Source organism: Petaurus breviceps, unplaced genomic scaffold, assembly GCF_028583685.1.
Source record: "Petaurus breviceps papuanus isolate PSGF00001 unplaced genomic scaffold, PetGlider_PUasm1.0 108, whole genome shotgun sequence".
In the NCBI taxonomy this organism is placed as follows: Eukaryota; Metazoa; Chordata; class Mammalia; order Diprotodontia; family Petauridae; genus Petaurus; species Petaurus breviceps.
In genome coordinates, this window is record NW_027185593.1 from 1,219,900 (window position 1) to 1,231,837 (window position 11,938).

An 11,938-nucleotide genomic window follows, 5' to 3' on the forward strand; every position below is an offset into this window, starting at 1 on the left:
GGCAGGGAAGAGAGAGAGGAGTCAGACAGAGAAGAGAGAGAGGAGACTGAGATACAGACAGAAAGAGAAGAGACAGAGAGAGAGGAGACACATAGAGAAGAGAGAGAGGAGACACAGAGAAGAGAGAGAGGAGACAGAGAAGAGAGAGAGGGAGACAGAGAGAAAGAAAGGAGAGGGAGACAGAGAAAGAGAGGAGAGAGAGAGAGGAGAGAGAGACAGAGAAGAGAGAGAGGGAGATAGAAAGAGAGGAGAGAGAGAGACAGAAAGAGAGGAGACAGAGGGACTGAGAGACAGAGAGGAGACAGAGAGAAAGAGAAGAGAGAGAGTGAGCTAATAGAAGAATAATAGAAGAAAAATTCCACACTGGCAAGGCTGTAGGTGATCCAGACCAGGGTGACCAGCATGGGGAAAGGACCCGAAAACACATAATTTGAGGATATTTTCAAGAACTTGACATTTAAACATTAAAAAAAATAAAATGTTTTTTTTTATTATAGTGTGTAATAGAGGAGGGGGTGCTATGCTTGCTGCCTTCAAATATTTGAAGGGATAGGTAAGGGAACAAGCATTTATTAAGCCCCTTCTGTATACCAGGCACTTGATCCTCACAACAACTCTTGGAGGTAGGTGCTATTATGACCCCCATTTTTACAATTGAGGAAACTAAGGCAGATAGAGATTAAGTGATTTGCCCAAGGTCACATAGCTAATAACTGTCTGAGGCTGGATTTGAATTCAGGTTTTCCTGAAACCAGGCCCAGGGCTCTATCCACTGTGCCACCTAGCTGCTTCTGAAGGATCATGGGGGGAAGGGGGCAGACTCATTCTGCATGAATGTTGAGGGGAAAACTAGAACCAATGGGGAAATCTGAGAGGCAACTTGGTGTAAGAAAGGAAACAAGCATTTATTCAGCTCCTATTATGTATATATGATTAGGTTTGAATTCAGATCTTCCTAGGGGCAGCCAGGTGGTACGTTGGATAGAGTGCTGGGTCTAGAGTCAGGAAGACCTGAGTTCAAATCTGGCCTCAGACGCTTACCAGCTGTATGACCCTGAGTAAGTCACTTAATCTGTTTGACTGTTTCCTCAATTATAAAATAATTAACAACACTCACCTCACAGGGTTATTGTAAGGATCAAATGAGATAAAACTTGTAAAGCATTTAGCACAATGCCTGGGACATAATAAGCTCTATAAAATATTTCTTGCCTTCCCTCCAGGCTCAAGGCTCTAGACACTTTGCCACATAGCTACCTCTAGGTGTATCAGACAGACTCCTAGGTCAGGAGTTAGGCAGAACTGAATTTAAATCTTTTCTCTAACATTTTCTAGCTGTGTGACACTGGGCAAGTCACATATTCTTTGGACCTCAGTCACCTCATCTCTAAATTGGGGATCATAACATTTGCAGCACCTGCCTCACAGAGTAATCACCAGGCTCAAATGAGATAATGTTATGTAAAAAAAAACAACTTTGCAAACCTGGACATTCTATATGACTTTGTATAAATTAATGCAACATCGTAATGAATTATTACAATGTTGCAGGAGGCAGATTGTTTTTAACATAACCATTACTATTAATAATAGTAATATTGACCAACAAAATAATAATGACTTTAATAGATATCTCCAAACCAAATACCCCTCCTCTCCAAGCTACGTAGAGTGAAAAGCTTTCTAAGTATGGAGACTTAGGAGAGGAGAGCTCAAGATCTAGATGGGGTCCAGATGGGATCATCCTGTCATCTCCTGTCTGTTCCTGGTCTTGAACCAAGTATCATTTTCTGGAGCCTACAGAGGATCATATCTGAATGTTTATAGAACTACAAAAACTAGTTCTCTTATGCACCTGTCCAATAAGTCTGTGAAATATTCAATACAAAAGAATAATGGCAAGGGAGTGATTTGCCCTAGGAATGTTTCTCTCTCCTCACTGGCCATCTCAGGTCCCACACCAGAAGCCATGCCCTAGAGGAACTTCTGCTCTATTGCTCCCCTTTTCTGCTCCTCCCCACCTTTCTGATGGTGGCTACTTCTCCCAGAAGACTATTTCTGGAAAGCCCCAAACAGACTTCACCCCATTCAGAGTCTTAGGTGTCTCTTTCTCAGCTGAATAGCAGAGATCTGGTTAGACTTCTGCTTAGGTTCCTCTTGTCTCAGAGTTGGAAAAGACCCAAGAAGCCATTTCATGCAGAATGCCCTCCGCAACATTTCTGATAAGTGATTGGCCAACTGAAGACTTAGGTGAAACCTTCTACATCCTGAGACATACTATTCACTTTGAGATAACTTATCAACATTAAACAGGCATTTATCAAACATCTTCCATGTGCCAGGCATTGTGCTAGATAGGTGGGAATATAAACAAGGAGAAATCCTTTGCTCTCAAAGAGTATAGATATATATTTTTTATATGTACACACATATATACATATATATATATATAATCTATTTATTTATGTATCTACCCCTCAGGGTTCTCAGGGTACCCATGGGTGTTTGTGGTATCTCTTCTCTGATGTTATCAGCTTGAACCCCAGTTCTGGATATGTTTCCTCCCACTTTTAGTCATCAGTGATTAGTGCCGCATTATCATTTAACAAATTAGAATCATTACAAGTGGCTAACTATTTTGAAGATATAGCAAAAATGGGAGTGTAAGTATCCCCCTCCACCACTTCAGGGGCATACACTCCCCTATACTATGTCAGTGTCTGGGGAGAGTAGGCTCAGATTTAAATCAATTTCTACATTGCACTGGTTGCTCCAAGTTCAAGTTCAAATGCAGCATTTCTGTTGGTTGAATTATCTTTTCCTCTACGAAGCTAGATCCTGAAAGTCTCCCCCCTGGGGTGCCGAAGCTGGATCAGTTGGTGACAAACCCTAATATGGACTCTACTCCTTCATCTTCTGGTGGCTCAGTTTCCTCACCTTCTGAAACCTCAAAGGCCATAGGCACAACCCTAATCTCCTTTGCTTAAAATGAAAGAAAAAAGAGAACTAAAGGAGGACTATATTTGTGGACTATTATCTGCCTCAGATAGGGAAGGCCCAAGGCTCTCCCTTCATAGCATTTTCTCTCTTCTTTTATTGAACACAACCAGGTAGGAAGAAGTCAAACAAAGAAAAGATAGGAAGTCAACTAGTGCCTTTAAATGTACCCTCTGGCTACAGCCAGTCAAAAGACTTATTTACCACATAGCTGACTGGAAAAAGTTAAAGAATGTCTGCAACATGCTCCAAATCTCTCCAAGGCATTTTAATTGCACATTATCCTGACTGTTCCCAGAAGCAGGCTCCCCAACCATTTCCACAAGTAGAATTGCATTAGTGGCATTCTGAGCTGGGTTCATTGGCCAGTGCTCTGCTACACATTTTATTTTGAGGAGAGAGTAGGAGGAACAATATATATACTAAAAAGAAAATACAAGAAAAACTATATAAAGATTTTTATCATATATCAAGATATTTATCTATATATCTCACATACATATATGCAAGATATATACATACATTTATGGAGTGTTCAGGAGGACTAGTGCCTCTGGTATAAGGGCTTGCTAAGCCTTTTAAGGGCTACTCATCCACATTTGGTGTATACCTGGTAGTCAGTTCTTATCTGTGGCTCCAAGAAGCTAGCATGCACAGTGGCCACACACCAATAAAATCATCTGGGCAGGCAAGCTAAACTAGGTTGAGAATAACCAATAAGAATGGAGGTTGAAAGAATCCACCGATCACCTCCTGAAAAAGATCCCAAAAAGAAAACTCCTTGGGGCGGCCAGGTAGCACAGCGAGTAAGAGCACCAGCTCCAGTGTTGGGATGACCTGGGGATCGAATCTGGGCTCAGACACTTAGCACCCACCCAGAAACACCTGGCCGTGTAACCTTGAGCGAGTTACTTAACCCCAATTGCTTAGGAGCAGCCAGGCGGCTCAGAGAGTAAGAGCACCGGCTCCAGTGTCAGGATGACCTGGATCAAATCCGGGCTCAGATACTTAGCACCACACCCAGAAATAATAACTGGCCATGTAACCTTGAGCAAGTTACTTAACCCCGATTGCTTAAAAAAAAAAAGAAAACCCCTAGAAGAAGTGGAGGAAAAATTGGGAAGAGAAATAAGAACGATGCAAGAAAATTATGAAATGAGAGTCAACAGCCTGACTGGAAAATAACACCTTAAAAAATAGACTAACTCAAATGGCAAAAGAGGCTCAAAAAGGCAATGAGGAGAAGAATGCCTTAGAAAGCCAAATTTGCCAGATGGAAAAAGAATCTCAAAAGCTCACTGAGGAGAATCATTCCTTCAGAATTAGAATGGAGCAAATGGATCAAAATGAAATCAAGATGCTGTTTAACAGATCCAAACAAATGAAAGAATAGAAGGCAATGTGAAATATCTCATTGGAAAAACCACTGACCTGGAAAATAGATCCAGGAGAGATAATTTAAAAATTATCGGACTACCTGAAAGCCACGATCAAAGAAAGAACCTAGAAATCATCCTCCAAAAAATTCTCAAGGAAAATTGCCCTGATGTTTTAGAACCAGAGGGCAAAATAGAGGTTGAAAGAATCCACCAATCATCCTGAAAAAGATCCCAAAAAGAATAGCCAATAGGCCCCCAAACCCACTGGTGAGTTAGGGGGGTTTCTACCCCAACCATGTGAAGACTTCCCCTACTAGAATGGACAGCTGCCACGAAAGCAGCTGAAGCAAGCACTATGGATAGTGTAGAACTTGGTCAGACATGAAAGACATCAAGGTCATCCACTGCATTCCAGGCCATCTTGACTTTTGACTTGCCGCTGAGGTTCAATAACTCTGGAAGAGAGAGTAAGACTGATGACTTTGTGCGATTCTGTCTCACTTAAATTCAGTTCACATACAAGTTAAGATATCATCTGTGGTGTCATTGGCTCTCTTCTATAATAAAGGGCAAACGGCCAAACAGCAACGTGTGTGTGTAAGTGTAAAGAAAAAGCAATTTCCAGGGAACAAATGAACTAGTAACTGGTAGGATAAGCGTAGGTTAATCTTTTGTAGGAGGTAGCAAGTTAGTTGCTATACTCACCCTAAGGGGGAAAGACATGGATGATGATCCAGGAAAGGAAACTGAGAAGGAGTGGTCAGAGAGGTAGCAGGAGAACCAGGACAGCCGAACAGTGTCATTAAAAACTCAGGGAGAAGAGAATATCCAGGATGAGAGAGTGATAGCTTCAAAATATGGAGAGCATGCAAATAGAATGAGGAGAAAAGACTATGGAGTGAGATAGCAGTTTCAGTCAAGTGTTAAACCTTAAGGTCATAGGAACAGTGAGGGAGCTAGGACTCCTACAAACCTATAGAAAGGTGGTGTATTGCTACATTCAATATCCAGCTAGGGAATACAATATCTGACTTGCCCACCAGGTGGTGCTATGCTTGAATCACCATCTCCAAACTTGTCCATTTCTCTCTAGGGTTTGGTTGGCATAACCTCACTGCCAGTTTCCCCAAGTGGCCACCAGAGGGTATTTAGCCTGCAGACACTCAAATTGCTGCTCCTACCTACAAACCCAAGCTTCGCTTATATTGCTTCAGCAAATATTCAGATTGCTCCTCCTACCTACAAACCTCAAGGGTTAACACTAAACAGTTCAGCTTAACCACTAACGATCTGAAATTAATCTCAGGATTCTTAACCTGGGATCCATGGATAGATATCAGGGGTCTGAGAATTTGGATAGGAAAAAAAAATACATTTTTATTGCAGCATAATTGGTTTCCCTTGTCATCTCTATGAATTTTATTTTATGCATTTAAAAGGAGTCCATAGGCTTTACCAGGCTGATTGTTCAAGAGGGTCCAGAACTCAAAAAAAGTTAAGAACTCTTGATTTAGTGGTTGAAATAGAATAGTCTTCAATGTTTAAAATATGTATTAAATTATGAATTAAAACACATAAAAAGTATGCAATATCTTATCTGTACTTAGCTCTTGAACCCTTGCCCTATCTGAGCTCCCCTCTCTCAATCATTGCCTACTGAATTCCCTGCTTTGGAGGCTTAGCACACCATGACTGCATAATTTACTATACATAGAATAAAGGGAAAAGGGACTGGCTTAAAGCTATCTCCTCAACCTCCTCCTAGTTGCCCTTTTAACATAATCCCAACTACATTCATCTTCAGCTCCTGAGAAGAGAATAAGGGAAGGAGGGTCCACTCCCCATCTCAGAATCATGGGTTAGAAACAAGGGAAAGCAGCAAAAATGGCGGGGAGGGAAATCTGTTTCCCAGCTCACTAGCCCAACAAGGTTCAAAATACCTGACAATTTTGAGCTCTTCTGGCTGTGCCAACATCTGGTTGTATTGCTTTCATAGCATCATGCCCTCTGGACAGCTCTGGCTATGATCTCTGTGGCTTTCCCTGGTCACTTGTCCCCCACTTACTTCGAGAAACCTAGAACTATGTGATGAGTGGAAGGAAAACAGAAAATGAGCTATGAACACTCCAATGTACAGATCAAGTCACCCCCTCTACCATGTGGCTTCCTGACTCAAAACACACTGAGAACAAGATAGCTTCCACTGCCCTTTCTAAGTCTTAGAAAAGATCAGGACAGTCTCATTTCTGTTAGTGCCCCCCAATTTCTGCTCCATTAGTCTCTGTGAATGACTTCCTGGGCCCTAGAATTTCTACCTAGATAAAACAGGTGCTATGGAAGGACCAGCTATAAACCTATTGAAGACTAGACTATATGACTTCTCACTTCCCTTCTAGCTTTCCTTTCTTTTTAAAATTTTAATTTCTAGGGGTGGCCAGGTAGCACAGCAAGTAAGAGCACTGGCTCCAGTGTCGGGATGACCTGGAGATAGAATCCTGGGCTCAGATACTCAGTACCACACCCAGAAATAACTGGCCGTGTAACCTTGAGCTAGTTACTTAACCTGGATTGCTCAAAAAAAAAGAAATTTTAATTTCTATTTTATTTTTAATTTTTTATCCTCTTCCTTTACAGATCTCTCCCTCTCTACCTCTCCTCTCCAGAGAACCATCCCTTGCATAGGTGTACACAATACATTTCATTAAGGGATGTACCCAGAGAATATTATTGATTTCTAAAGGCAAACATTTATTGAATATTCAGTCATAGAAGACATTATTTTGATACATAAAAACATATGTTCAAGTCAAACTTAAACATACTACTTACAATAATTTATAATAATAATATAATAAGTATAAATAATATAATAAAACAATAATACAATAATCTATAGTACAAAACTCTCTCACTCTTTTCTTAACCCTCTCTGGCTTCTGACTTCATCATTCAACTAAAATTGCACTCTCCAGAGTTACCATAGATCTCTTCATTGACAATTCTAAAGGTCTTTTTAATATACATTCGATAAAAATACTAAGGATCTAATGAGAGTGACATGTGTGACAATGAATGTGAGTGTGACAAAACCTTCCATCAGTGCTCCATACTTGGTAAACACAAGAGAATCCATTGTTGGGGAAAACCCATAAGAATGTGGAAAATCCTTCAGTTTTAGCTCATATTTTATTAGCATTGGATGATCTATATTGGAGTCAAACTCTATCACTGTGGCCAGTGTGATAAAAATTTTAGTTGTTGTGATTGCCTCATTAACCATCAAAGAATTCATATTGGGAAGGGAAAAAAAAACTCTGAATAGGAGAAAGCCTTTAATTATTCCTCAATCCTTAAAGATCTTAGCTCTGAAAGAAGCTTTTTTTCCAGTTCTTCATAATAAATTAGTGAGAAACCTTATGAATATAATGAGGGTAGAAAAAACAATATCATCTTAATTAAACATTAAAAATCCATACTAATAATTAAATTTATGAATGTGGGAAGGCCTTCAATCAGAAGGCATACCTTATTCAATATCAGGAAACCTGTACCAAGGAGAAACCCTTTAAACATGAGGAGTGTGGAAAAATCTTCTGTTTAACCTCATACTGTATTCAATATCAGAGGGAAAAATATCTACATTTCTCAGCCTTTATCCTTCTTGACTTTTCTGCAGCCTTTGACGTGGTTGATCACTCCCTTCTCCTTGACATTCTCTTCTCCCTAGGCTTTTTGTGTTGTTTTTTTTAAGCAATCGGGGTTAAGTAACTTGCTCAAGGTTACACGGCCAGGTGTTTCTGGGTGGGTGCTGAGTGTCTGAGCCCGGGATTCGATCCCCAGGTCATCCTGACACTGGAGCCGGTGCTCTTACTCACTGAGCCACCTGGCCGCCCTTTCTAGGTTTTTAAGACACTGCTCTCTTGGTTCTCCTCTAACCCGTCTAATTGCTCCTTCTCAGTCTCCTTTGCTGAAACTTCATTGAGGTCAATGCCCTCTAAGTGTGGGTGTCCCTCAAAGGTCCTTACTGGACCTTCTCTTCTCCCTGTCTTTCACTTGGCAATCTCATCAACTCCCAGAGATTCACTTATCTCTACAAAAACTATTCTCAAATCTACTTATTTAGCTCCAACCGTTCTGCAACCTCTGATCTCCCTGTCTCACATCTCCAGCTGCCTACTACACATCTCAGACTGGATGGCCCATAGACATCTTAAATTCATAATGTTTAAAATTGAAATCATTATTCTTTCTCCCCAAACCCTCCTCTCTTTCTAGCTTTCTTATTAATGTTGGGAGCACCACAATCTTCCCAGTCACCCAGGCTCACAATCTAAGCATCCCTTGACTCTTTGCTTTTTCTCCATCCACCCCCTATCCAATCTTACCAAGTCATGTTGATTTTACCTTTGTAAGATCTTCCTGTATGTGCCCCCTTTTCTCTGCTGACACTACCACCTTCCTGGTACAGGCCCTCATCACCTCACAAGTGAACTATTGAGAAAGTCTGTTGGTTGCTCTTCCTGCCTCAATCCACCTTCCACTCAGCTGTCAAAATAATCTTCTTAAAGCACATCTGTCCATGTCACACATACACACACACCCTCATTCAATATACTCTAGTAGCTCCTTATTCCCTCCAGCATCAAATATATAATTTCCTGTTAGAATTTTAAAGTCCTTTGTAACTTGGTCTCTGCTTACCTTTTCAGTCTTCTTATACCTTACACCCCTCATACACTCTGTAATCCAATGACATTGGCCTCCTGACTGTTCCTTCCACTCCATCTCCAGACTGGGGTGTCTGGGGTGTTCAGTGAGCACCAACATCTCTGGTGTGAAGGCTTGCTGAGATCTTTTCAGGGCTTCTCATCCACCTTTGATGTCCATCTGCCACCCAACTCTCACCAGTGGCTCCAAGAAGCTGCAGCCGCCACAGTGGCCACATGATGGTAAAACCATCTTGGCAGAGGAACTAAACCAGGTTAAGGGTAACTGAGAGGTCTCAGATCCATCAGTGGCTTAGAGGGGTGTCTACCCCAAACACAGGATGACTTCCCCTGGCATAACTGGCAGATGAGAACAATTCCAATGAACATGAAAAGGCTATAAAGGGCTTAGAGCTTGGTCAGACATTGAAGATGCCAAGGTCATCCACTACATCCAGCGCCATCTTAACTTTTGTCCTGCCACTGGATTTCCGTGACTCTGGAAGATAGTGAGGCTAATGACTTCCTGCAGCTCTGCCCCACTTAAATCCAATTCATGCAGGAGTCATGATGTCATTGGTCCTCTTGGAAACCAAGGATGAAAAACCACAATCTCCAGACTCCATGCATGCCTGGAATACTCCAGGGCTGCCTTCAAGTTTCAATTTAAATCCTACTTTCTACAAGAAAGTTTCCCAATCCCCTTTAATTCTATTGCTTTACCCCTCCCATTATATCCCATTCATCCTGTATATGGTTTGTTTGTAAGTAGTTGTTGCATGTTTTCTTCCCAATTAGAATGTGAGCTCCTTGAGGGCAGGCACTGTTTCTCTTCTTTCTTTCTGTCCCTAGTCTTAGCACACTATCTAGCATACAGTAGGCCTTTAATAAATGTTTATTGAGTAATTATTCATTTAATTACATGCTATCCTCTTTCAAGTCAACTCAATCAACATTTATTAAGTGACTATTGTGTGCCAAGTACTATGTTAAGCAATGGGGATGTAAAAGGTTGTGCTTATTTTCATTCTCAAAGAGAACCATGCCATCAGGGGAATGATGACTTGACTTGCCGTTGACTTTGACTTGAGTGAGGGATGGCTGTACAAAGCTGCCAGCCTCACTTTCTCCTCCAGGGCCATTTGGGTCCAGTGGCCAGATATCAATCAGGATGACCTAGAGATGGCCCAGAATGCAGTGGGAGACCTTGACCCTTTTAAGCTAAGGTCTTTTCAGGTTCTCACTTTGAGTGAGGCAACACACATTCTGTGACTGGGCCTCTTTTAGAGCTAAGTCAAGGGATGATCCCTTTAACAACAAGAAAAAAAAACCAAAAAGATGCAAAAGACTATTCCTTGCCCTCAAGGATCTTACAATCTAATGGGAGAGATAACACGTAAACAAACACAAACAGCAAACTACATACAATAATAAATAGGAAGTTATTAACAGAAGGAAGGCACTGGAATCTAGAGAAGTTGGGGAAAGCTTCCAGTAAAAAGAAGGGATTTTAGCTGAGAATTAAAGTAAACTAAGGAGATCAGTAAGCAGAATAGAAGAGGGAAGTGCCTTCTGGGCATGGGGAACAGCCACAGAAAATGTTCAAAGCCAAGAGATAGAGTGTCTTGCTCAGGAGACTCAAGAGACAAGTGTCACTAGATAGAAGAGTATGTGTTGGGGAATAACATGTAAGAAAACTGGAAAGGTAGGAGGGGGCTAGGGTATGAAGGGCTTTGAATGCCAAGCAGAGCATTTTATGTCCATTCCTGGAGGCAAGAGGGAACCATTAGAGTTTACTGGGGGGCAGGGAATGACATTGTCAGACTTTGCTTTAGGAAAATCACTTTGGCAGTGAACTGAGGAGAGGACAGACTTGAGTGGGGAGAGACTCGAGTTAGGCAGAGTCACGGCATGCTCTTGCAATAATCCAGGCATGAGGTGATGAGGGTCTGCACTACAGAGATGACAGTGAGAGGAGAGAAGGGGGCATATCTGAGAGATGCTGCAGGTCTTAGAAACAGCTTGGATGTGGACAGTGAGAGAAAGTGAGGAGCCAAGGATAACTTGTGAGTCTGGGGGACTGGGAATATAGACAGAGCCATCTTTATTTGAGATAATAGGATGTGCTTGGGATCAATTCTCTTCACTCCCTACATGAATGCTTATGATTCCTTGAGAGAGAATAGAGCAGCTAGGTGGTGGAGTGGATAGACCAGTGGCCTTGAAGTCAGGAAAACCTGAATTCAAATCCATCCTCAGATTACTAGCTGTGTGATCCTGGGCAAGTCACTTTACCCTGTTTGCCTCAGTTTCCTCTTCTGTAAAATGAACTGGAGAAGGAAATGGCAAGCCATTCCAGTGTCTCTGCCAAGAAAACCCCAAATGGGGTCACAAAGAGTCAGACATAACAACAAAGGATAAGAAAAAAGAAAGTCATTCAGAAAGTGACCAACAGATCATCAGAGGCCCTATCTACAGTTTTCCATTTTTATAAAGTAGGGAGAGAGATGCATGTTCTCACTTCCTCTTTAGACCAAGCTTGGTCATTATGATCACCCAACATTAACTTTCTGCTTTTCCCTCTGTCTCCTATCACTGTACCTTTGCACTGGCCATTGGTCATTCCACATGCCTGAAATGGATTCCCTATGAGAGCCGCTAGGTGGCGAAGTGAATAGAGCACCGGCCCTGGAGTCAAGAGGACCTGAGTTCAAATGTGGCCTCAGACACTTGACATTCACTAGCTGTGTGACCTTGGGCAAGTCACTTAACCCCAATTGCCCTGCCCTCCCCCTCCAAAAAGACAAAAAAATTTTTTTTTAATTTTAAAAAATAAAATGAAAAGAACTCCTTGAA